This window comes from Pinus tabuliformis, chromosome 4_2 (genome assembly GCF_031772625.1).
Source record: "Pinus tabuliformis cultivar Carrire ecotype Pingquan chromosome 4_2, CPIR1, whole genome shotgun sequence".
Classification (NCBI taxonomy): Eukaryota; Viridiplantae; Streptophyta; class Pinopsida; order Pinales; family Pinaceae; genus Pinus; species Pinus tabuliformis.
Genome location: NC_142304.1, coordinates 205,709,323 through 205,735,576, shown reverse-complemented (window position 1 = coordinate 205,735,576; position 26,254 = coordinate 205,709,323).

Genomic DNA, 26,254 nt, shown 5'->3' with positions numbered 1-26,254 from the left:
TCCCTGTAACAAAATGGCGACTCCACTTGGGATGAAGTAGTTTGTTTGTTTATCTTCCTTGTTGCTTATTTTATAAACCTACAGACGGAGCCTGAAGTCGAGCCAGGTAGCTTTCGAACTGCATTTTCTATGCAAATGCAAAGTAGATAAATGCCGCTTGATTCAATCTCTAGGATTTGTTTATAAATTAAACAACTGATTTATAAACTCTCTAATTGCCCCTTGTGGTAGCTCTAGTAACCTCCTTAGATCTACCCCTGACTGTTACTTTACTGATTACCATTTGCTCGGCCAAAACCCATGAACTGAACTTCAAACTGTGACCCAGAACCCAAGCAAAGTCTCGTCTCTGGCCCAGCACAGGTACTGTTCTGTGAATCTGAAATTCAGTGCACTTCCCGAGTGTAGTAGGTGTGCTGCATTTCAAATTCCCTGTGTTACAGGTGCGCTGATCAGACTAGGCATTGTTCAGTTTTGGTTTCTGTGATTCATTCTTTTCAGTTCTATTCATGAATTTTTCTTCCTGTAATCAGTATATCTCTGTTTGAAACCCCTTTTCCTTGTTGTTATTCCGCCTCCATTGTGCAAAAGAACTGTAAATGTTTTTGTGTATTTGTTGGGTCATTTTCAGTTCTCCTTTGCAAAAAGTAACATAATTGTACTGTCTTCCTTTGATTTGAAAGTGTCGCAAGTGTCGTTTTCAGTCATAGGAAAGAGTTTGGTTGCTATTGATAGTCGATTACCCTGTTACTATTGTATTTGGTTTGAATTTGTAGTTTTTCTAGTGTCAAAAGAAAGTCTCCATTTTTTATTTTGAAAAGAAACTTGTTAGTAATTGTCGCTTGAAAAGTAATTCAGATTTGTGCATTAACTTTCTTTTTACCATTCATCTACTAAGAAAGCCGAAAACAAATACATGGATGTGCATTTGCATTTAGACTGTTTGATTGGTTTGATTTAGGACAGTGCATTTAGAGTGTGCTCTTTGCTCTTTGTGAAAGAATATTGTCTCTCTTTCCTTAGTAGCTAGGATTTTCATTGCACAAAGAAGATAAAAGATTGTTTATCATCTTAGATTGCATTTTAGGAATTGTATATCTACATCTCGCGTGAACCTGAAAGGCAAATTTCTTAAGCGAGATCAACTATAAAATAAATTTAATGAATCTAACAACGCTTTGGAACCTAACGCAAAACATCTAGAAGTCTAGGCTAGAGACGTATTTCGGCGTCGTAAAGCCTGGTAACTGTTGTTCTCACTGTTGGTTGGGTGATTCCTCCACTTTGAGACGATAAGTGCCAGTACGGACTTGTGCTCCCACGTACCATCGAGTATATTTTGGGAGACCACAATAGGCTTAATCCTTTATCCATAGGAAGCCGTGTCTGCCTGCCCTATAGATCGCAATGCACTGAACACAGCATTCGGGAAGATTGACTGCCGTACCGTAAAAAGTATTCTACAGTTTTACGATTGGTTTGGTAATCCCTCTGCCTAGATTTCCAGAGCAATCCCTTTCGTTCCTTTTCAGACTCCTTAACGGAAAAGGTCCATCTAAGCACTTGTCACTTCAGGCTCATTAAAAATCGAAGGCGACTAGAGTCATCTTTTGTTTTTTCTCGACTCTTAAAAATTGAAAAAACAAGTTGTGTCAAAGCGTCTAAAATTTATTTTAATCGGAATAACATCATTGTTCCCTCGTTGGTCTTAGAAGTTAGTCGCCCTTCATCGCAAGTTCTTGTAGAATCGCTAAGAAATCTTTTGGATAGATTAGATATGTCTGAACAACCGTCGACATCTAGGACTATGTCATCTGACACAGTAGCGGCAGAGCCTCCTGCTGCTACTCCAACGATGTTCGTCGGTATATCATCTATCCCAGCAAGTTATCAACAACAAGCCGGAGTCCAATCAGGGACTGTTTCGACGACATGGTCAGTTCCTATTTCTTCATCCGGATTATCATCTGGTATTTCTTATGTTGAAACTCAAAAAATTGATCCAATGTGTCTTCAAAGTCCAATCTACCCTTTAAGTACTGGATTGCCACCATATGGAGGGCAATATGCCTTTTCATTGTTCCCTCCCGGAGAACAACCATATGGGAGTTTACAACAAAGTTCAGGTCAAACTGGAATTACATCCAGTGGTTGGGTACCAATACTGCCTCAACAACCAAGGGTTGTATATTCAATGCAACCAGTCCACCCTGTGTCGAATATTCCCACTATACCTGCTATGGTGACTGCATCACAAGTATAAGCGCTACCTGTTGTATGTCTACCCCAAGTTTCTCAGGTTGCAATACAACAGCCTCTTGTCTCAACGACTCAATCACAACCTCGAATTAGTGCCTCCTTATCTGGAGTGACTCAGGCTCAAACAAGTACTATGACTCCTCATCTTGGTCAATCATCCAGTATTGGAAAACAGCAAATGGTCCAACAACCAGGGCTGGTTCAACCTCAACAACCGTAATTCCAGCAATCATATCAAGGACCTGAGCAACAAGTATTTGTAAGTAATGGGCAACTGCATTTCCAAAGCGGTTATCAACAACCATACTATAGTGGTTATGCCCATCAACCTTATCAAAGTTACCATCATCAAATACTTTATGCTGCTATGCAAAGACCCACTACTCAGGCGATTCCATCTTATCCTGGGTATGCTTTGCCTAACCTGAATCAACAGTTGCCCTTTGTAGCAACTCTAGAATTACCATATCTAAACCGGCTGACGAATGATCCAATTGCTTACGCCCCTTGGTGGCCGGCGATTCCGCATAAACTTCCGTCAGATATTCCTAAATTTAATGGAAATCCGGGGGAAGACCCATCGAATCATGTGATGACCTTTCATCTGTGGTGTTCATCTAACACTCTAAACGATGATTCAATTAGGCTTCGCCTTTTTTAGCGAACGTTAACTGGTCTGGTAGCAAAGTGGTATATCGAATTGCCTAGAGCTTCATTCGATAACTTTAGCACCCTAGCCACAACCTTTTTAACCCATTTTCAGTTACCAATAAGCTACGAAACAAGAACAGAGCTTCTTACCAATTTCAAAAAGACAATGGCCACTCACATATCTGATCATATTCATGAGTGGTGACGTCATCGTAGAATGGTAAAAACATACGTTCCTGATCAGCTTTTCGCTAAATGGTTTATTAAGTCATTATTACCTTCCATTACAGAAGATGTGGCAAAGGGAGGAGTCGTCACTGAAGAACAAGGTATTGCTCGTGCACAATATTTAGACTTGATTTATACTCAGTCTGGCATGCTCTACAATAAAATCCCTGACGCTCCCAGACTGGAATTTTCCGTTCCTCCTTCTCCTAAATCGAACAATGACTCTCATGCCAGCGATGGCGTGATTGGTACTACAAACACGAAATCAACAAAGGCTACATCTAAAAAGGCCCGTAAGATTTCTAGTCAAAATGCAAATGAAGAACTTCTCGCCTCAGAGGTAAATGCTGTGTCAACCGACAAGGGCAAACAACTGAAGCAACTAGGGGGCAAGAAGAAAAATAAAGGGAGAAAAAAGAAGAAGGATGAGTCATCTCCTGAAAAACCTTCTGCAAACCCTTCTGGACAAAGGAAACCCCCTGCAGGGTGTTAGATATGCGATGAGGATCATCAGACGGGAGATTGTCCACATAAAGCTGAAGTTAAGAAACTCTTTAAGAGTTCAAAAACCTCAGCAGTATTGACTGATCCGTTTCCAAACCCGGGAACCAAACTGGTTGCTAATAAAAATGCTTCCCGATCCCAAGTGCTTATGTTGTCTATCTCAAAGCAGCAAAATGATGCTTTGACAAGGAATAAAGATTATGGGAATCTACAGTTGTCGAATAACAAGGCTAATGAACAACCTAGTAGTTCGACAACGACTTTGATCAAAGTTGTGCCACCCATCATTCCTAAACCAATGATAAAGCCGCCAAAGGGAGTAGTACACAAATCGACATTTAATCCTCGTGAAAAAGTAGCACAGAATTATAATATAGTAGAGGACCTGGCCCAATCACCATCCGCTATGTCGAAACTTGAGGTACCGCAAAATTTCCTCTCCCAAGAGCAGGATCTATTATCAGTAATAGGTGGGATTGACCCAACGGATTCCAATATTGTATCCTTTAATCACAAAGGATATGACCCTCAGTTACCAGCTCAACTAGCTTTCCTTATTCAAGTGAAAGCCCTCAACAAAATTGTTCATCGAACAATTATTGATGAGGGGGCATCTACATGTATTATGTCGATGAGTTTTTGGAAAAATTTAGGCTCACCACCCTTGTCGAGATCGTCAACGACATTAAAAACATTTTATGGACGATCATACACCCCACATGGGATTTTAAGTAACTTGCAAGTTGAACTAGGGGGAAAAATAGTAGAAATAGATGTTGAAGTAATCAACGGAAACCTCGATTACAACATCCTACTGGGAAGGCCTTGGATATATGCCATGGCCGCAGTTGTGTCGACCTACTTCAGGAAGATTGCATTTCCCTTTCAAGGAGGAATTACAATCGTCGACCAACAAACATTTCTCCCCAACAGTTCACAAGTTACGGGAAGCATTCCAATGGTTCATGGAAGCAATCATTCGCTTCAAAATATTGGAGTAGGCCTCCTAAAATACCCTGCCTTAATGGGTACTTTTGCCCTACCGCCTCCGAGTAATTTGGCGGAAGTGGCCACAGTGGAAACCTGCAATATGAAATATTCTATATCTAATGGATTCGGAAGATTCCTAAATATTTTGTCAGCATGGATCATCGCCATTTTAGAAATATTGTAGCAATCAATTTTCTTGGCTTGGGGGGCAAAACCAAATCAATGCTCATCGAGTGTTTGGATAGATAGGTCTAAGGAATATGGCACCTCTTCAGATCCTTGGTCACATGTACATTCTACAGACGAAGGAATCATTCAATCAATGATGATAGGAGAGGCACCATGGGAAGATTACCACCATCGCTCCCATCTTCCGGATTACCACGAATATTATTCCAACAACATTAATCATCCCTCAGTTTTTTATTTTCTATCAAATACTGTAAATACGGTGGATTTCGAGGATGGTTATTATCTCGTGTCGACCTTGTTAAAAAATGAAACAAGGAGTCATGAGGATAGTTCTTTTACTGTGTCAACCTCATTAAAAAATGAAACGACTCCCTTTCCAAATCGAGTCTTTGATTACGATCTCGTAAAATCAAAGTCAAGTCTTTCGAAGATCTTGAAGGTAAACCTTCATTCCAACCACTGAGATGAATGCATGAAGCTTGGGGGGCATGCACCTTGATTTGCGTTATTATGTTGGGGGTATGCAAACTTATCATGAGCAGTGTTACTACAGGGTTCAAGCTCGTAAAAAAATAAACCTGCCACGAGCAGTGTTACTGCACGGTTCAAGCTCGTTAAAAAATAAACCCGCATTGAGCAGTTTTAATGCGGACTTCATGCTCGTTAAAAAATAAACATAAGCAATGAGCAAATGTTTCCCCCAGCATTTAAGCTCAATAAAAAATGAACCAATTCCCGGTAAATAATCATCGTGAATGTAGTACTTCAGCCTTTAAAGCCTTGGTCGTGTTCCTATCATCACCTCCACTCTGTATTGGCCGATCATTCACCTCCATTTGATTGTTCACCCCTTTTGAGGAACAGCTACGAAGAGTGATCCTATTAACCATCCTTGTAACACTGCCGTGATTGGAAAATTCCAAACCTTACCTGGAATCAGCTGCTACCCAATTTTATCACTCGTTCCTCAAAAATGAGTCTCCTTTAAGCTCTTTTCAACTGACTCGTAAAATATAAAAAGATTGCCGAGCCATTAGCCTCTCCAGCTCGTTAAAGGGATCGTAAGTGCTATCCCTCCTTTAGATTTTAATCTTTTTAGTATTATTACACAAAAAGGTCGAGCGCTTTTTTTTTCGGCTCGTTAAAAGTACCAAAAATTCATCCCTTCTGTATTGTTTTATACTTTTTCAGACTTAAGGGATTAGATGACGAAAAACGAATTTTGGAGTTTCCTTTACGTCCTTTTTTAGACTCTCTAAAATTGAAAAGGACCGAGTTATCTTTGTTGTTAAACTCGTTAAAACCTAATAGCGACAAACTTATCCATAGCACACAAGAACGAGTTTCACTATCGCTAGGCTCGTTAAAACATAGCGATGGGTTTGCCCGAAGGGCAAATTATAGAACAAGCATATGTTATCCTCCTCAAGCTTGACAAAAATAAAGAGGTACTGGTCAGCAATGATTGGGGAAAAATTGGGAAGAAAACTTGAAGAAACTTTGTTGGTAGCAAGTCGCTCTTGAACATGACACTTTCACTCTGCATCCAAGTCGGGTTGGGTTGTTTCATTCACCGGTCACATCACCATGGTCCCATCACACCATCCACATTTTGGGTTAATGCTACCAATCCATACACGCCATATGTTCAAGAGAAGTCATTCAAAGAATTTACCTGTGTCTCACCCGCTGCAATACATTTACGCTCCATTCTTTCATGACCGCCACCCTGAACCTTATATCACCAGATCGTTTTCACCTCCAATAAAATCATTTGCTCTGTTCCGTGTCATTGATGGGGGATTCATTAAGGCCCTCCTATGACAGATCGCTTCTTGTCGACATCAGATCATTATCCAAGAAGTTGATCTAGGAACACCCCTTTCAGTACTTTGAAGCTTGCATGCCTCAATGGAATGTTTCTCACTTCCGGCGACAGGTTTACATCAATGGCCTTCGACTGAAAGATTTTGCGTGGTGTTCGACGCCAAGTCCTTTATTCACACCACGTGAATTGTACTGCAGTACCTTGAGGGTCATTATCATTATCGGTGATTCCTCTCACGCCTTTTAACAACTTACATCATTGGCTGGTAATCAGGTGATGTCTTTCCATGTTCGACTCCAGAACATCTCTCACATGGATCGACTTGTACTTTGAGTGAAAATCGAACGAGATTGAAGACCCTGGATCTAGTTTCATCCATCCGGGCTGCGATATATATTTAGGGAAATAAAGACATCAAATGTACATCATTGCTGCACAGATAATCATCCAATCAAATGGATGATGGCTCTACCAGAATCATCAGTCTACACTCAGACGATTGTCTGTCCTATGTACATGAAAATGAATTTATAAAGCTGAGCATGGGAATGCCCGCCTCAGCTAGATCATGAAAAAATTATGAAGATAATGTATTGTATTGTATCTTATTACAGGTCTCCTCCCAGCTTGAAAGAACTTCGAATACTCATAATAAAGCATTTCACCCGACATCAAAAAACATTAACGACCTCATGCTTTAGGGGGCAACTTTTATAGACATTTTTGGGCACTGCAACCCCAAGCATAAAATGTCCATAAACCAAGGGCTCCTAAGTCCCTAAAAGTGTTTTCTAACCCCTAGAGGAACAAGGTCAACTGATTACAACATCTCCCAGAAGTTCTCCATGAAAAACTACTTAGAACTGGTCAAAACTGGATCATTTCACTTGCTCCATGGCCAGGGTGCGATGCATCTCACCTTGTACACACGGGAAGTGCATTGCATTTCAAAAAGCCCTTTTATGGGGTGCGATGGACGAGAAAAGACAAGTGGCGGAGACAATTTGCAAGGTGGATGATCATGGAATCTTCCAGAAACTTCTCCTGTGACACTTTCCTCTCAGAATCACCCAAGGATGAGTAAGAGATCAATGATATCTCCAAGTGGAAGCAAGAACTATCAGAGAGAAGACACTAATCAAAAACCCAGAGCTGACTCACACCTCTGCAAATATCTATATATAGATCTCTCATCCCAGAGATCCAGGAGGTTAGAGGCTGGAATTTTGCATATTGTAAGGAATTGTTGTTGGTTTCTTGAGACAACATCATAGTGTTGGGTGATCTAAGCTTTGTATGAGGTGAAGAAGGGCCTACCTGCTGAGAGGATGATGCTGGGTCAGAACAACTGGTTGTAACTCCCTTGGCTCTTTCTTGTTTATCAATAAAAGCTATTCAAGTTTTCCTCCATACTCTTGTGTCATTTATGTTTTATGCATTTGTATGGTCAATTTACATCTGATCCTAGATTGTTTATGATTATAGATCCATGTTCTTGTATAGTGTCATGCTACTATGATCCTACAGGTACTCTGTAAAGCTGGGCGTACAAGGGAGCAAGTAGTGAAACACTATCAAGAGAGAGGAATCGAACTGGGAGATTAGCGCAATACAAAGGTTCGTCTTCTTTGTTCTTCTCTCATCTATATTTCATAAACGAAAAACGAAAGTAGCTTTACTTTGCTTGTTTCTAAGGTAGCTACCACACCTTAGTGGGATAAAAAGTTCTGTGTAGACACTTTTCCCTGTAACAATCAGGCAGAAACAAGATCCTGGAGGTTTTCAAAGTTAAAGGCAAGGAAGCAAGTAAGAGAATCCACTAGGGCACTGACTATCAAGGATACACCCCAGCAGTCCCTTAAAGAGAAAGCTCAGGTCAAAGAAGCTGCACATGAATCAAGCACAGGTGAAGGAGTTCAAAGAAGAACGATTAGGAGCCAGGTAGCTAAAGAAAAAGGAAAATCAAGGATTATTGAAGAAATCCTTGTTTTGAAGGGAGATTTAAATGACTTATTGCAAGCCATCGACATTGAAGAATCTCCACTAGTTCAAGCAAATTTGATAGAGTCAGGAAAATACAAGGCTAAGAGAGTCAAAGCCTCGAAAAAACTAAATTTTGATGATCAGGTTGATCAATTTGTCTTTAAGCCCAGGAGACCCACAACGAGGAAGTTTAAACAAATACAAGAGGTACTGCCAAGAGCAGATGAAACAGGGGATGTGACATAGCCTCATGAAAGAAAGGATAAAGGCAAAGTAGTTACCATTCAAGAAGAAGATAGTTTGGAAGACTTGGAAAGGAGATTGGAATTGGCCAACTGTGAAATTGCTAGATTGACGAAATCTACCAGGAAATTTGCAATTAAGGAGGCTTATTTTAACTAAATGCAAGTTCGGTGGGAGGACCAAACATTTCAAATACCCAAGGTGGTTGATTTTAATGTTCAATTCCGTAGTTGGATTGTTCCTACAATAAAGGAAGCTCAATTTATCAGAAAGGTCAATACAAACCTCAGATCTGGGATCAAAGTCATGAAGAAACAAATTGAAGACTTAAAGATACAGTTAAGCCAGCAGAAAGAATTTCCTTAAAGAAATCCCATTTCAAGTAAGGCTATGTTTCAAATTTTGATGGTTTTTCTTGGTATAATCTTTCTTGAAGAACCATACTTTCCATTCAATTTTGAAAGGCCTTGGAGTAGTTGAAGAATGTTTAAATAGTAAGAAGCTCAAAATATCAAAATTTTGGGTTGAAACTATGTTTTTGGAATTACACAGCAGTTTTGTAGCGCGCTAAGAAACTGCTGAAGATGATGACTAACGCACAACAGTTTCGTAGCGTGCTACGAAACTGCTGAAGCTACACAGTCTAATCTCAGTCAACTGATTTTGAAATACAAGTGGAAATTTTTTGAAAAGGAAATATCTTCAAGGGATCATCTACAGGTATCAACTTTCAACAAGGTCAAGACAGGTGGAGGAAACATGTATTCGAATCCAACTCTAAACTTTTTGTCCTAAAGTGATCACATTTACTACAGTCCAAGATATGTCAGACAGCTTGGAGGAGCTTTTTCCTTCACACATGAAAGAGGTTGACAACACATCAAGGACATGTCATTCTAATATATTTTGTATAATCAAAGATGAAATACATGGTTCATTGGATTCGAACATTTTCAAGGAAAACCAAAGGCCGATAAACATGGGTAGTTTCCTATGTTTCAGGGGCAATGGAGAAGATGTAACATTGAAGACCAATATGGAGCTTTGAACATCCACCACAGCCAAACTAAAAAGGGACCACATGTCAAAGAACGAGAATGACTGTAATTAAGGCTATTATTAGCATAATATGGAGTTAGACTCATATTTGATTTAGATCTCTAGAAATTCTAGTAACAGTTTGTTACATTTAATAGGAAGTTAAGATTTGAATAGGTGTCATTAGAAGCAGATTTCGAGTTCCCCTCATGCTTGAGGAGGAATCTCAATTAGGTAGAAGAGCTCTATATATTGGAGAAAGAGCAATGTAAAGAGGGTTGGAAATTTATGTAAAGAAGCTTTGATATTTGGCTTATGTAAAGACTCTGTTTTTTTTGGTAATACAGTACTGGCCTATGCTTCTCAAGAATCATAGGGAGTTCAATGTATGAGTTTATTTTTTTGTCTTCTCATGTTATCTACAGTGTTATGAGTATTTGATTACTTAGAAATCACTTGCAGTGTTATAATTTCCTTCATATACTTGTAGACTGTCTTTTTTATGTTTGGTGTGCTCTACCTCTATTGAAATCTGAATGCCTTGACTTTTATGCAAAGCCAATCCTACAGTTAATACTAAATCACATATGACTCCATAAGCCCAATGGATGCTTGTTAATTTTGTTTCCACCATTTTTATTCCTATTTGTTTCACAAAGAGTTAGTCATCTTGATCATAATAAAAAAACCTTTAATCCTTTGAGAGAGCCCTCTCAGGGTAAGGAGGCCAAGCCTTCGCTAAAAGACTGGTTTGAAACAGTTACTTGAAGTCTTCCTAGTCTGCAGCCTTCCAGGGCCTGATTTTGAGATAACATTTTGGTGCGTCTACCGGGAGTCTGAAGATTATTCATTCCTGAAATCAAGAGACTAAGCTTCTGAAGGTAGCAGGAGCTCAGAAGATTTTTCGAGGCTGCAATCTACCTTGGTGACTCCATACAATTTTCAAAATTTAAAGGTGGCTTCAAGAGGGAGATATACACGGAGAAATCCTGACCCAGATCCACCTACTCCTATGGACAGTACAAACACCATTTCAAGGAGCAGACAAATATTTACTGAAACCCCAGGTACTCCATATTTTTCAAAATCTTTGCTCTCTGAATTTTCAAGAAGTCCCGAGGACAAAATTGTTGATGATAAGATTCATGAGGTGTTGCTGGGGTGTGAAAACGAAGAAGAACTTATTGGAAGTATTCTAGATTTACAAAAAAGAGGTATTGATACTTCATCCTTAGTGTCACAAAAAGATAAGGAGGAATTTTGGGAGGTTGTTACTTCTGAATTGTTGTTAGAAGAGGAAGATTTAAATAAACTCAAAGAGATTGATCCTTTTGAAGTCTTACTCAAATCTAAAACTAGTCTACCTGTTGTTGGGAAAAGTATCTATTCAGAACGCCCCTATCCCACTCTAAGGTGTGATAGTGCCTTAGCAACAAACAAGGAAAACTACTTGAGTATTTCTTCTTTATGAAATGTAAATGAGGAGGAAGGATGTAACTAACCTGTGTCTTCCGCTAGTTTGTTGATCCAATCGCTCCTCTCTTCAATAGTTCCTAGCTCCTTGCTCCCTCACCAGCCCAGCTTCACTGAATTCCTGCAAGATCACAAGAGAGAGAAACTACACGAAGATATAGATATACATTCATAAAAAGCTCAAGATCAGATTAAGCTAAACATGCAAATATAACAAAACATCATTGATACACAGCATGTAGGAGAAACTCAAATAGTTTATTGATAGAATAAGAAAGTCCAAGAGGAGATACAACCAAGTGAGTTCCGATCCAGCATCTACCTCCCAGCAAAGGAATCCCTTCCTCTCCTCCAACAAAGCATAAATCACCCAATGTACTAATCTCAATCTCAAACCAACAGCAATTCTCTGCAAAGTACAAAATTCCAGCCTCTGGATCTCTGGGATGAGGGATCCATATATAGATGTAAGCAGAGAGGATGAGTCAGCTTATGTTTTTACTTGTGGCTTCTCTCTGTCAATTCTTGCTTCCACTTGGAGGCTGAGAGCCTCTTACTCATCATTGGTCGAATTCATTGAGGCAAGTGTCATTGAGGAAGATTCTGGAAGCTTCCAGTGTCTGTACACCTCGCGAAATGATACTGCCATTTGGCATTTCTCGTTCAGCGCACCCTGGTAGTGCATTTAGGTGCGTTGCAACGCACCTAGCTAGTGTACTGGGGTGCATTGCAACGCAGGCAGCTAGAAGAGCTTCTGAATTGATCCTGAATTGACTATTTCTGAGTGGTTTTTGGTGGAAAACTTTTGGGAGAAGCTGTCATTGGTTGACCTTGTTCCTTTAGGGGTAGGAACAACTCTTTTAGGGACTTTGGATCCATTGGATTATGGAAATTTCATGCTCAATGTTGTAAGGCACAAAAATGTCTATAACAGTTGCCCCCTAAAGTATGAGGCCGTTTATCGGGTGAGATGCTTTATTAGGAGGATCCGAAGTTCTTCCAATGCTGGGAGGAGACCTGTAATAAGATACAATACAATACATTATTTTTCATACTGTTTTCATGATTTAGCTGAGGCGGGAATTCCCATGCTCAGCTTTATAAATTCATTTTTCTGTACATAGAACAGACAATCGTCTGATGATAGACTGATGGTTTTGATCAAATCACCATCCTTTTGGTAGGATGATTATCTGTGCTGTAATGTTGTACATGTCAATGTCTTTATTTTTCCTGAATATATATCGCAGCCCGGATGGATGAAACTAGATCCAGGGTCTTCAATCTCGTCCGATCTTCACTCTAAGTACAAGTCGATCCATGTGAGAAATGTTTTGAAGTCGAACATGGAAATACATCGCTTGATTACCAGTCAATGATGTAAACTGTTAACAAGCGCGAGAGGAATCACCGATAATGATAATGACCCTCAAGGTACTGCAGTACGATTCACGTGGTGTGAATAAAGGACTTGGCGTCGAACACCACGCAAAATCTTTTCGTCGAAGGTCATTGATGTATACCTGTCGCCGGAAGTGAGAAACTTGCCATTGAGGCATGCAAGCTTCAAAGTACTGAAGGGGGTGTTCCTAGATCAACTTCTTGGATAATGAGCTGATGTCGACAAGAAGCGATCCGTCAAAGGAGGGCCTTGATGTATCCCACATCAGTGACACGGAACAGAGCAAATGATTTTGATGGAGGTGAAAACGATCTGATGATATATGGTTCAGGGTGGCGGTCATGAAAGAATGAAGTATAATGTATGGTAGTGGATGGGACACGGTTGACTTCTCTGGATGATTTCTCTTGAACATATCGGCGACACTTGTGTGATGGATTGGTAGCCTTTACCCCAAAAATGGATGGTATGGCAAGACCATGGTGATGTGACCCGTGAATGAAACAACCCAACCCGACTCAGGCACGGAGTGGAAGTGTCATGTTCAAGAGCGACTTGCTACCAATAAAAGTTCTTTGAGTTTCTTCCCAATTTTTCCCCAGTCATTGCTAACCAGTACCTCTTTATTTTTGTCAAACTTGAGGAGGATAACATATGCTTGTTCTATAATTTTCCCTTCGGGCAAACCCATCACTATGTTTTAACGAGCCTAGCGATAGTGAAACTCGTTCTCGTCTAAAGACAAGTTTGTCGCTATTAATGTTTTTAACGAGTCTAACGACAAAGATAACTCGGTCCTTTTCATTTTTAGAGAGTCTGAAAAGGTACGTAAAGATAACTCCAAAGTTCCTTTTTCGTCATCTAATCCCTTAAGTCTGAAAAAGTATAAAACAATACAGAATGGATGAGTTTTCGATAGTTTTAACGAGCCGAACAAAACAAGCGCTCGATCTTTTTGTGCAATAATCCCTCAGGTCCAAAAAGATTAAAATCTAGAGGAGGGATAGCACTTCCAGTTGCTTTAATGAGATGGAAGGCCAAAACTCGGCAATCTTTTCATATTTTACGAGTCAGATGAAAAGAGCTTAAAGAAGACTCGTCTTTTGAGGAACGAGTGATAAACGGGTAGCAGTTGATTCCAGGTAAGGCTTGGAATTTTCCAATCACGGCAGTGTCACAAGGATGGCTAGTGAAATCACTCTTCGCAGTTGTTCCTCAAAATGGGTAAACAATCAAATGTAGGTGAATGATCGGCCAATGGAAAAGTGGAGGTGGCGGTGCAAACATGACCAAGGCTTTAATGGCTGATAAATTTACATTCACGGTGGTTATTTACCGGAGGGTAGTTCATTTTTTAACGAGCTTAAACGTGGATTGAAACACTTGCTCGATCTTATGTTTATTTTTTAATGAGCATGAACTATGTGCTAAAACTGCTCGATAATCCAGTCATATGATAAGAATGTCTCATTTAAGATTCCATTTTCTATGGAGCTTGCACCTTACAAAGCTTTGCTCCTGAATCCTTTCTTTATGCAAGCTCAGAAACGACTAATCCTACGAGTTTAAAGGGTTAGACCTACAGGTTTAAAGGGAGGACCTAAAAATTTAAAAAAAATAAATAGTCGCCCCTTGCTTGCACTCCAAAAGGTTTGCATGCCCCCAGGTATAAAGTACGATTTCAAGGTTACCCCTACTTCATTTCCGCCAAAACATTTGTTTTACCGAGAGAGGCCTACCTCTTTCAGGTTACCCAAAGATGGTTCCATTAATATTTCAAACAAAACACTTCTTCGGCAATGTCCACCGAGATGAACAAAGGTGAATGACGACGCCCGTCCTTTCACATAACTTTGACAAAAGAATCTTATTCTAGAACAACCCCTCTTCCAATCATGGACGGGGTATGGACTAGTCATATTCTCCCGCGGAAACCTACCCTATACCCAAAGTTTTCCTGCCGAAGCAGACCAGGACGCATGCCCCCTGGGTTCCAGTCATATCCTTCCGAATCACTCGCGCTCATCGGGAGGACGGACCGTGGGTTGAGACATTTCTTGCATGAAGAGACCATTTAAGGACGGTATATGACTATTTGCGATGTGTGATCCCGGAAATGAAAGCTGGTCCACGAGCTTGACCACTCTTCCTTCGTGCGGAAAACACATTACTCTAAAGAGTGAGGAGACGATGGCTCCCATGCAATAAATATAGTCTCGTCCAAGGATTAGGTTATAATCCAAGGGTCCTTGAATGACCATCACGTTCATTTGAACGGTCTTCCCTTTCAATGTTATAGGCACATTGGGGAGGATCCCTAAAGGTCAACTGGTTCCTTTATCAAAGCCCGTCAGATTTCTCATTTCAGGCAAAAGCGTTGGCGAACCAAGCGCTTTCCAAGCAGTAGAGGAAAGGATACTCACAGATGCCCCCTCATCAATGATGGTGCCAGCCATGACCATTCTGTATATTTGGACGATAATTCTGAATGGTATGCTTGCTGGCAAACGGGGTCTGCCTAGTTGATTCCAGTCGAAGGAGACAACTAGGTTGCTTGGTGGTGGGACCGAGTAGACGGCCGGGTACGGCCCTGACGAACTTCCTTCCTGCGATAAAGGAATGGGGGAGTTGCCCCCGTGTTCGTCAGAGTCTGTGTTGATGAAGAGAATTTGGATGGTGTCATCCTTGTTCTCTTCAGTGACTGTGTCATTCGAAGATAGATCCTCTGAAGGCAAGACCGGGTCAACTGCTGCCTCGACCTTTTGACTTTCGTCGGGTATGGATTCAGCTGGTTCATCTTCAATGACCGGCGCTTCCGCTGACCACTTGAGCGGGCCAACCGGATTTTCAACTAACGAAGGACTCGGCAAGAGTTTTTTATATCCAGGAGGGAGTCGTAACGGTGAAACCGGACGATCATCCAAGGCTCTTTTAGCCTCGTCTAAGAAGGGACAACGGTGGATGGCGTGATTGCTTTCGCACAGTTTACAGGGAGATCTAGCTCTCCCTTTTTGTCCTGGGACTTCACTTTCGCTAGTTGACGGTGTACTTTCAACATGGCTATCAGAGGTTGACGCCACCGAATTGTGCAAACGGGGAGACCAGTCCCTTAGTATCCGAGGGATGCAGGGACAATCTCTGTGAAAGTGGTCTCCCTTGCATATGACACATGGCGATTTAGGCCTGGTTAGTGTAGTGTGTGGATTTTCATTAGACGACACTCGTTTGCCCCCAGTCGCTTTTGGCTCCTTCTTCTTCTTCTCTTTCTTCTTCTTTTCCTTCTTCTCCTTAGGAACTTGGTTTTTAGTTTTACCAGTTTCGTCAAGCGAAGAGGAAGGGAGAGAGGAAGAATTAGAGGAAGTAGAAGGCTCGTGGGTAAATCTGGACTGGTCTAACTGCTGATTCGACTGTTCAAGAATAGTGGTGTTCTGAACGACATTGGTTGAGAAGAGCCAGACCCGCAAGCCAATTGTCAGTCCTGGAAGCGACAATGTGGCCATACGGGGCGCACCAACATATCCCCAAGAGGAGAAGGGACTAGGATTTCCACCAAGGGGAATTCCTTGGTTGGTAGGCTCCATTTTATCAACCTAAAGATCAACGCAGGAAAGAGGGTATGAATATTCCATTTAAAATAAATTTTAACGACGCTTGGACACAACTTGCTTTTTCAATTTTAAAGAGTCGAGAAAAAGCAAAAGATGACTCTAGTCGCCTTCAATGTTTTAACGAGCCCGAAGTGACAAATTCTCGGATGGACTTTTTCCGTTATAGAGTCTGAAAAAGGCCAAAAGGAACTGCTCTGGAGATCTAGGTAGAGGGTGTGCCAAACTTTTCGCAAAACCGCAGAATACTTTTTAAGGTACGGGCGGTCAATCTTCCTAAATGTTGTGTTCAGTGCATTGCGATCAGTAGGGCGGCTGACACGGCTTCCTATGGATAAAGGTTTTATGCCTATAGGGGTCTCCCAATATATACTCGACGGTACGTGGGAGCACAATCCGTACTGGCGCTTATCGTCTCTCAGGAGGAATCACCCAACCATCAGTGAGATCGACAGTCACCAGGTTTTACGACGCCGAAACACGTCTCTAGCCTAGACCTCTATGTTGTGCGTTAAGTTCCAATGCGTTGTTAAGTTCATTCAATTTATTTTAGGTTGATCTTTCTTAGAAGTTTGCCTTTTTGGATCACCACGAGATGTATATATACAATTCCTAAATGCAGTCTAAAGATGATAAGCAAGCATTTATCTCTTTTCAACAATGAAAATCCTAGCTACAAGGGGAAAAGAAAGACACAATATTTTCTCAAAGAGCAAGGAGCACACTGTAAAATGCACTTTTCCTAAATCAAACCATACAAACGATCAATATGAAAATGCAAAAATGCATGTATTTGTTTTCACTTTCTTAATATTGATGCCTAAAAAGAAAGCTGATGTACAAAATTTGAATTCGATTTCAAGTGAAAACACAAACAAGTTTCTTTTTGAACTCAAAAAGACGATTACGACACTTATGATTTTGAAGTAAACACTTGTTTCGACACTAGAAATTCATAAATTCAAACCAAAAGACAAAAGTAAAAGCGTAATCAACTGTGAACAGCAAACAAACTCACTCCTAAGATCAAAACGACACTTACGACAGGTCTAGATCTAAGGGCGACAGTATGACTAGTTTACTTTTGTAAAGGGAAACTGCAAATAATGTAACAAATACACAAAAACAAATACAATTTCTTTATACAACTAAGGCGGAATTAAGGCAAAGAAAAGGGGTTTCAGATAGGTACACACACTGATAATAGGCTGCAAAAACAGAGACAAAACTGAGCAAAAGGAAGCAGGGAACCACAGCTGCACAAGGCAAAGGCTGATCAGCGCACCCCCAGCACAGAGAAACTGAATTGCAGTGCAGGTAGCCCTCTGGAGACCTGCGTTGAAATGCAGAACCTCTTCACAGAGCCTGCGCTGAAGCAGAAACGAGAATTGTCTCTGGGTTCTGGGTCACGGTTTGCAGTTTAATCTACAGTTTTTGGTCGGATAAAAGCTATCAATTAGGTACAATTAGGAGGATGATTTAAAGGAGAACTAAGATCTATCACAAAGGGCTGTTAGATCACTTGTGGATCAGCTGTTCAGATCATAAACAGGCCTAGCGAATGGATTAGAGTAGCAGATCTCTACTTTGCATTTGTAAATGGCAAATGCAGTTCGATTCGGCACTCTTGAGTTTATGAGATGAACAACAATAGAAACACAAATAAACTAACAAGATACGGTCCCCAGCGGAGTCGCCAATTTGTTGTTGGGAAATGTATCTATTCAGAACGCCCCTATCCCACTCTAAGGTGTGATAGTGCCTTAGCAACAAACAAGGAAAACTACTTGAGTATTTCTTCTTTATGAAATGTAAATGAGGAGGAAGGATGTAACTAACCTGTGTCTTCTGCTAGTTTGTTGATCCAATCGCTCCTCTCTTCAATAGTTCCCAGCTCCTTGCTCCCTCACCGGCCCAGCTTCACCGAATTCCTGCAAGATCACAAGAGAGAGAAACTACACGAAGATATAGATATACATTCATAAAAATCTCAAGATCAGATTAAGCTAAACATGCAAATATAACAAAACATCATTGGTACACAGCATGTAGGAGAAACTCAAATAGTTTATTAATAGAATAAGAAAGTCCAAGAGGAGATACAACCAAGTGAGTTCCGATCTAGCATCTACCTCCTAGCAAAGGAATCCCTTCCTCTCCTCCAACAAAGCATAAATCACCCAATGTACTAATCTCAATCTCAAACCAACAACAATTCTCTGCAAAGTACAAAATTCCAGCCTCTGGATCTCTGGGATGAGGGATCCATATATAGATGTAAGCAGAGAGGATGAGTCAGCTTATGTTTTGACTTGTGGCTTCTCTTTGTCAGTTCTTGCTTCCACTTGGAGGCTGAGAGCCTCTTAGTCATCATTGGTCGAATTCATTGAGGCAAGTGTCATTGAGGAAGATTCTGGAAGCTTCCAGTGTCTGTACACCTCGCGGAATGATACTGCCATTTGGAATTTCTCGTTCAGTGCACCCTGGTAGTGCATTTAGGTGCGTTGCAACACACCTAGCTAGTGTACTGGGGTGCATTGCAACGCAGGCAACTAGAAGAGCTTCTGAATTGATCCTGAATTGACTGTTTCTGAGTGGTTTTTGGTGGAAAACTTCTGGGAGAAGCTGTCATTGGTTGACCTTGTTCCTTTAGGGGTAGGAACAACTCTTTTAGGGACTTTGGATCCCTTGGATTATGGACATTTCATGCTCAATGTTGTAAGGCACAAAAATGTCTATAACACTACCCCTTCCAAATTGGAGTACATTTGTGGTTTGCAAAGTCCCAATAGTCCTTTTCGTATCAGTACTTTATCCTCTGCCTCTGGTAGTCCTAGTAGCTCTCAGACACTAGGAAATCCACCTCATACCAGTTCTGGTTCCTCTGTGCCCATAGTACCTGTCATCACTACTCCTCCATTAATTATGGCCGTACCTGCTAGGTATGCTCCACTAGCCCTCCCTGCTATTTTACATGACCTTCCCAACAAATATGCTGCTAGAATTCCAACATGGGGTGGGGATGAAAATAACACAGCAGAGGAACTTGTAGACAGATTCAATGATTTTGTGGACAGAGAGGAAGTTGATGATGAGGATGTCAAGCTTAGATTGTTTGTACAAACCTTCATTGGAGAGGTTATAAAGTGGTTTAAGGCTCTTACAGCTGGAAGCATTCATAGTTGGGCAGAGTTTGAAGATAGTTTTCTAAGGAAATGGGGAAATAGAACTAACCCTGTCCAAGATCTTACTAAATACACAATCTTAGAAGATCTCCTGATGAAACTATCTAAAACATCTCCAAGAGGTTTAATAAAATATACAATTCTATTCTAGCCCATTTGAAATCTCCCGGGGTCTTGGCACAATTGAGATATGCCGAAGCATTTGATTATGACTTCTCTCTGTTACTCAGAGAAAGGTATTCTGTTACTCTTGCTGACATGCAAAACGATGCAATTAAAGTGGAGGTGAACATGATTGCTACTAAGAAATCAAAGATGGAAAAGGCTAAACTGAAAGAAGAAGAGAAACCTTCCACTTCAGCTCCAGAGGATAAGTTTGAAACAACGATGAAGACCATGGAAAAATTAATGGATCGGCTGGCTCTTGGGAATGCCTCTGCTCCCCCAGCACAGCAGGAACCTCAATTTAGGAATCCTCGGTTCAGAAGACCTCAAAATCAGCAAAGGCCAAGAGAGAATAGAAATCAACAACCAGATCCTCTAGTAAGACCTCCTTTCCAGAAAAATTTGGTGGATGAAGAAGATGAACCTGAAATTCCTGAGGAGTCCATCCATTGTCTTGATGAAGAAGTGTCAGGGATTTTCTTGACTAAGGAAGAACATGATCAGTCCAGTATGACCAAACCAGGAGAAGAGCCTTCAGACTATTTAAAGGGCTATCCACATGCTATCTTTGAGATGCAAAAGCAGTACAATCTCAGGAATATAAACGTGCCCATTACAACAAGAAAAGCATAGAACAAGAAGGATGCCTCAAATTCTGTTGAAGATAAGAAGGATAACTCAAAGGTTGCTGAAGGTAAAGATGATTCTCCACTTGCCAAAAAGGATATTCAAGCTCCATCACCTACTAAAGAAGTTGAGAAGACTGTTTCTGTTTTTAACCTTGAGAATGAGATTGCAAAAATCAAGATATCAGTCCCCTTTAGTGAAATCCTCAAGGTAGATAGATAAAGAAGTAAGATTGTTGAAATGCTCAATTCACAACCAAGAGTAGCTGATATCTTAAATGTACAAGAAGATAATCCTGTTATTTTCTTGGGTCCAAGACTTGAAGATGAACAGAATGAAAAGTTTCCTCCTTTCTACATAAGCATTAGCATTCATGACATGACCTTACATAATGCTATGTTAGATTCAGGGGCATCTCATAATATTATGCCCAAGGTGATCATGGAAAGACTGGGATTAGAGGTAACTAGACCATATAAGGATTTATTTTCCTTTGATTCAAAAAGATTTCAATGCATTGGTTTGATTAAATATGTTGTTATGGGTCTCACACAAATTGTAGCAAAAACAATTGTCATGGACATTGTTGTGGCTGACATTCCACCTAAGTTGGATGCATCTCTCAAGATCGTGGGCAACAAAAATCAAGGGCACGATGCAGATGGACCTTACCTATGCTACTATCCCTATTTTTGGTGAGCAAAGGAGGTTGTATCGAGAGACCATAATGGCTTATATGGTAAGCAGCAAAGATAAGCCTCAAAACTTTCCCATTTATTCATGTGATATTGTTCTCGGATCAGCCATCCTTTTCAATGAGTCAGTTGGAGAAGAATCAGAGGATAAACTTTTAGGAAACCAGAGCTAAGGAGATCGACAAAAAGATGAAAATGAGACAACAGGTTGGTGGTCATTATATTTTGATGGATTAGCAGGAAGAGAGGGGGCAGGAGCTGGAATTTGGATCACAAGTCCTGACAAAGAAAGTAAGTTTCTCTCCTACAAGCTAAATTTTGATTGCACTAACAATATGGCTGAGTATGAATCTCTAATTTTGGGTTTAGAAGCTTTGTTAAAATTGAAAGTTGAATCTTTGATTTTGGGTTTAAAAGCTTTGTTAAAATTGAAAGCTAGAAATATTGATGTCTGTGGAGATTCTGAATTGGTAATAAAACAAGTGGAAGGTGCTTACCAAACCAAGGATGTAAGGATGAGGGCATATAGAGACTTAGTGTTGGATATGTTGGAAAAGTTTCAGGCTCATACTTTCAGTATCAAAACCATAGACCAAAACTCTATTGCAGACTCTCTTGTTGTTTCTGCCAGCCTTTTTATTATTTCTATACACTCTTCTGAAAAGTATGAGGTGGAGGTTCGTCGTAGACCAGTTATACCAGATAACATCATTAATTGGCAGGTTTTTGAGGACGATCAACAGGTGAGGAATTTCATTGAGTTGAAGGAAGAATTTCAAAGCACTCAAATAGATCAGCAAAATATGTTTGTGGAATCAAAGGAAACGTCTAAAGTCTTACAATTAAAAAACAACTTAATTCCAAAAGGTCTCATTCCCCTTAAGAAATTGTTTGATCAAAACGATGTATTCAAAGCACCAAAATTACAAGCTGATGAAGAAGAGGTGGAAAGTTGCAATTTAGGAGATTCAATTGTGTCTAAGATGGTCAAGATTTCAAAATTTCTTTCAGCTGATATGAAGACTAAATATGTTGAGATGATGAAAAGGTTCATTGATGTTTTCACATGGAGCTATGCTGACTTGAAACAATATGATTCCTCAATTATACAACATACCATTCCTATTAAGGAGAATGAAAAGCCTTTCAAGCAGAAGTTAAGAAGAATTAATCCTATTCTTATGCCATTGATTGAAAAGGAAGTGAAAAAACTTTTTGATGCTAAGATTATTGTTCCAATCAGATTCTCAAACTGGCTTGCTAATTTGGTCCCAGTTAGGAAAAAGAATGGAGAGATCAGGATTTGTATAGACTTCAGAAATTTGAATAAAGCTTCATTGAAAGATAATTATCCTCTTGCAAAGATGGATCTGATTCTGCAAAATATTGTTGGTTCACAAAGGATGTCTATGCTTGATGGTTTCTCAGGGTACAATCAGATTCTTGTTCATCCTGATGATCAAGAGAAAATAGCCTTCACAACGCCCATGTGGGGAACATTTATGTATGCCAAGATGCCTTTTGGTCTCATGAATGCAAGAGCCACTTTCCAGAGAGCAATGGATATTTCTTTTGCTGAATAAAAGGACAAATCAGTGGTGGTTTATCTTGATGACATCATAGTTTTTTCAAAGAGAGAAGAAGATCATTTGAAGCACCTTGAAAGAGTTTTGCTGAAATGTAGAAGGCTTGGTATTTCTCTTAATCCAAATAAAAGTATTTTTGCTTTAACCTATCGCAAACTTCTTGGTCATGTCATTTCTAAAGAAGGAATTAGAATTGATCCTAATAGAATTAGTGCAATTCAAAAGTTAGATCTGCCAATAAGTAGGAAAGAAATTCAATCCTTCCTTGGAAAAGTCAACTTTGTTAGACGATTCATTCCTAACTTTGCTGAAGTTGTCAAGAATATAACAAAGATTTTGAAAAAGGGAGTGGACTTTAAGTGGACACTTGAAGCAAAGAAATCATTTGAGGAGATCAAGAAGGCACTCACACAAGCACCTGTACTTATCAGCCCTGATTTTACCAAAGAATTCCTTATTTTTACATTTTCTTCTGAAGATACAATTGCTGGAGTTCTGTTGCAAAAGGGAAGTCAAGGTACTGAGCAACCTATTTCTTCCTTTAACAAGACATTAGCAAATGTTGAACTGAAGTATAATATCCTAGAGAAACAAGCCTATGCATTGGTGAAAGTAATAAAGGATTTCAAGATCTATGTTTTGCATTCTCACATTCTTGCCTATGTTCCAAACGATGTTATAAAGGATATTCTAACACAAGCTGATCCAGATGGAAAAAGGGGCAAGTGGATAGTAAAATTGTTAGAGTATGACATTGAGATTAAACCCACAAAGTTGGTAAAGTGTCAAGGCTTAGCCAAGCTGCTGACACAATCAAATTTGGACTGTCTTGATATTAACTTGAGTACAGAGATCTCAGAAATTTATGAAAATGAAGAGGAGTTGGTCGAAATAAATGAAAAATTCTTGGTTTCAGAATGGTACAAGGATGTGGCATTTGTTTTGCAGCATAATAAAGCCCCTGCTAATCTTTCAAAATCCAAAGCCTGGTTTGTCAAGCTGAAATCTTTAAGATATTTTGTGTATGACCAAAATTTGTTTTGGAAAGATGCAGGAGGGATATTGTTAAATTGTCTCATTGAAGAAGAAGCTGATAAAGTAATTGATGAATTCCATAAGGGAGATTGTGGAGGACATCACTATTGGAAAGCTACTTCAAACAAGATCTTGAGGGCTGGATATTTTTGGCCAACTATGTCCAGAGATATCTATAAAAAGATAGCTACGTCTCATGAACGTCAAGTGTTTGAAGGAAAAAGGAAGCTTGTGGCATTTCCTTTGGTTACTATATATGTTGAAGCTCCCTTCCCGCAATGGCGATTGGATTTTATAGGAGAAATCCATCCTCCTTCATCAGGTCAGCATCACTGGATTCTCACAGCCACTGATTACTTTACCAAATGGATAGAAGTGGTCCCAACAAGGCAAGCAAATGATTTAGTGATTATCTCTTTCTTAGAAAATAATATATTATCAAGGTTTGGTTGCCCAATGAAGATTATAACTGACAATGCTCAAGCTTTTAATTCCAAGAAGATGATTAATTTTTGCCATCAGTATCACATTTCTCTTGGACACTCTACTACTTATTATCCGCAAGGAAATGGCCTCGCTGAATCATCAAATAAAAACCTTATGAGGATCATCAAGAAGCTGTTGCAGGAAAATAAGAAAGCTTGGCATTTGAAATTGAAATATGCTTTGTGGGCTGACCGGATTTGTACAAAGAGATCCATTGGGACATCGCCATATGAGTTAGTATACGGTGTTGAAGCCATATTTCCAACATCCCTTGGAGTCCCTGTGATGAAGCTAATTCAAGGATTAGAGGAGGAACCAAATGTTGTACAAAGAAGGATCAATCAGCTGATAGCCTTGCAGGAGAAAAGAAATGAGGTGTTTGACAATCATCAACAAAGTCAGAACAGAATCAAGAGAACATTTGATAAAAAGATCAAAGAAATTAATTTTCAGATCCATGATAGAGTGTTGAAATGGGAAGCTAGAATTGAAGAAAAAGGTAAGCATGGTAAATTTGAAAAATTGTGGAAAGGGCCATATCAAATTTCTGCTTTTCATGGAAATAACACTTACATTCTGCAAGATATTGATGGAAAACCATATGCTGGAGGACCTGTCAAAGGCAGGTTCCTAAAGCATTATTATTGATCAAAATTCTGCGAGTTTCTCACAACATTGTATATACCCGTTTTATCAGTTTTTCTTTTGTTGCAAATAATGACAAGCTAAACAGAAAGCTCAAGCCCGAGGTGAAGGCCCAAGAAGCTGGAAAGAAATGCTCGTCAAGAAAATCTATGTTTATCGTAAAATGGACAAAGCATTGGACCTGCGAGTTCTTAGTGTACTACAGGAGCACACTATCCCAAGTGGAGCCACTATTATCACTTAAGAATTCTAATGCCAAAATTTCTCACACTAGTTTGATGATAAAGGTCAGTGCTAGTCTAAGTTTGATTTTTGTTTTCCTTAGAGTCTGAGTCTTAGGAGTCTTGAGTCACTGGTCATTCTCATTCACCATCGGTCTCATAGCCATGTGCCAGTTTTGTTTAAAAGTTACTATGTGCCACAAAGCCCTTTAGGTGATTTCGTAGTGCATGTAATCATTTTGAAGTGTTTTCGTAGCGCATAGATTCTTTTTAGCAGCGTCTCAGCGCAACATGTTTTAGGTGATTTCACAGCGCGACATGTTTTAGCTGATTTCGTAGTGCATAATTCAAAATTTACACTGACTGCACTACGAAATCAGAGATTCGTGCAATCCGCAGCGAATCTTTCCTAACTGTCAAATCTGTCAAGTTCAGTTATGGTTGCATCATTCATTGTCAGCTTATGCACTCCACATATCATGTCCAACCACTTATCTCCATTATTACAGCCACTAGGAACGTTGGTACACATGGATTGCAAGTTCCAAGAGAGGCCAGGCATTCACAGTCTTAATGATGATTGTATTTGTTGCATGAGGGACAAGACTGCAAGTTTTCAATTTGAATCCATAGTTATCAAGCGAGGCAGTTATCAAGCGAGGCAACCATTCAAGCGAGGCAGAAATTGAAGTTTAAGTAGTGCTAGCATTTCAAACCTCCATTGCATTGAACCTTCATGGAGGGATCGGTAGAAAGAAAAGACCACAAATCTTGCACATGCTTAAGAAACGAACCTGAAGGTGTAGACATTCTCTTGAAACACAAAGAAGTTGAGCAGGCATTCAAGCAGGTTGGATGTTGGAATTTTTTTGAGAAACTATAGGGAGGTAATGCACAAACCACCAAGGAATTTGCTTTGAATTTCACAGGTCTGAATTCGAAGGTTGGGATGCTTGAATTTGCAAGTCTCACCAAAGGTAATATTCACAGTTACTAAGATTCCAAGGGGACAAGAAACTTAGTTTAAGAATTTCAAATTTGATATGAGTCCCTGCAAAGAGTTTTTGAAGCCAAAACGCATTGACTCAGATTTAAACAAGTTTGTTCCTATAAATTATGTCAAAGACTCATATGCCAATCTGCTTACCTGTATACAGAAATACCTTACCTGTGAAGGTAGATATAACAAGGTGTATTCATATCATTTCAAGCT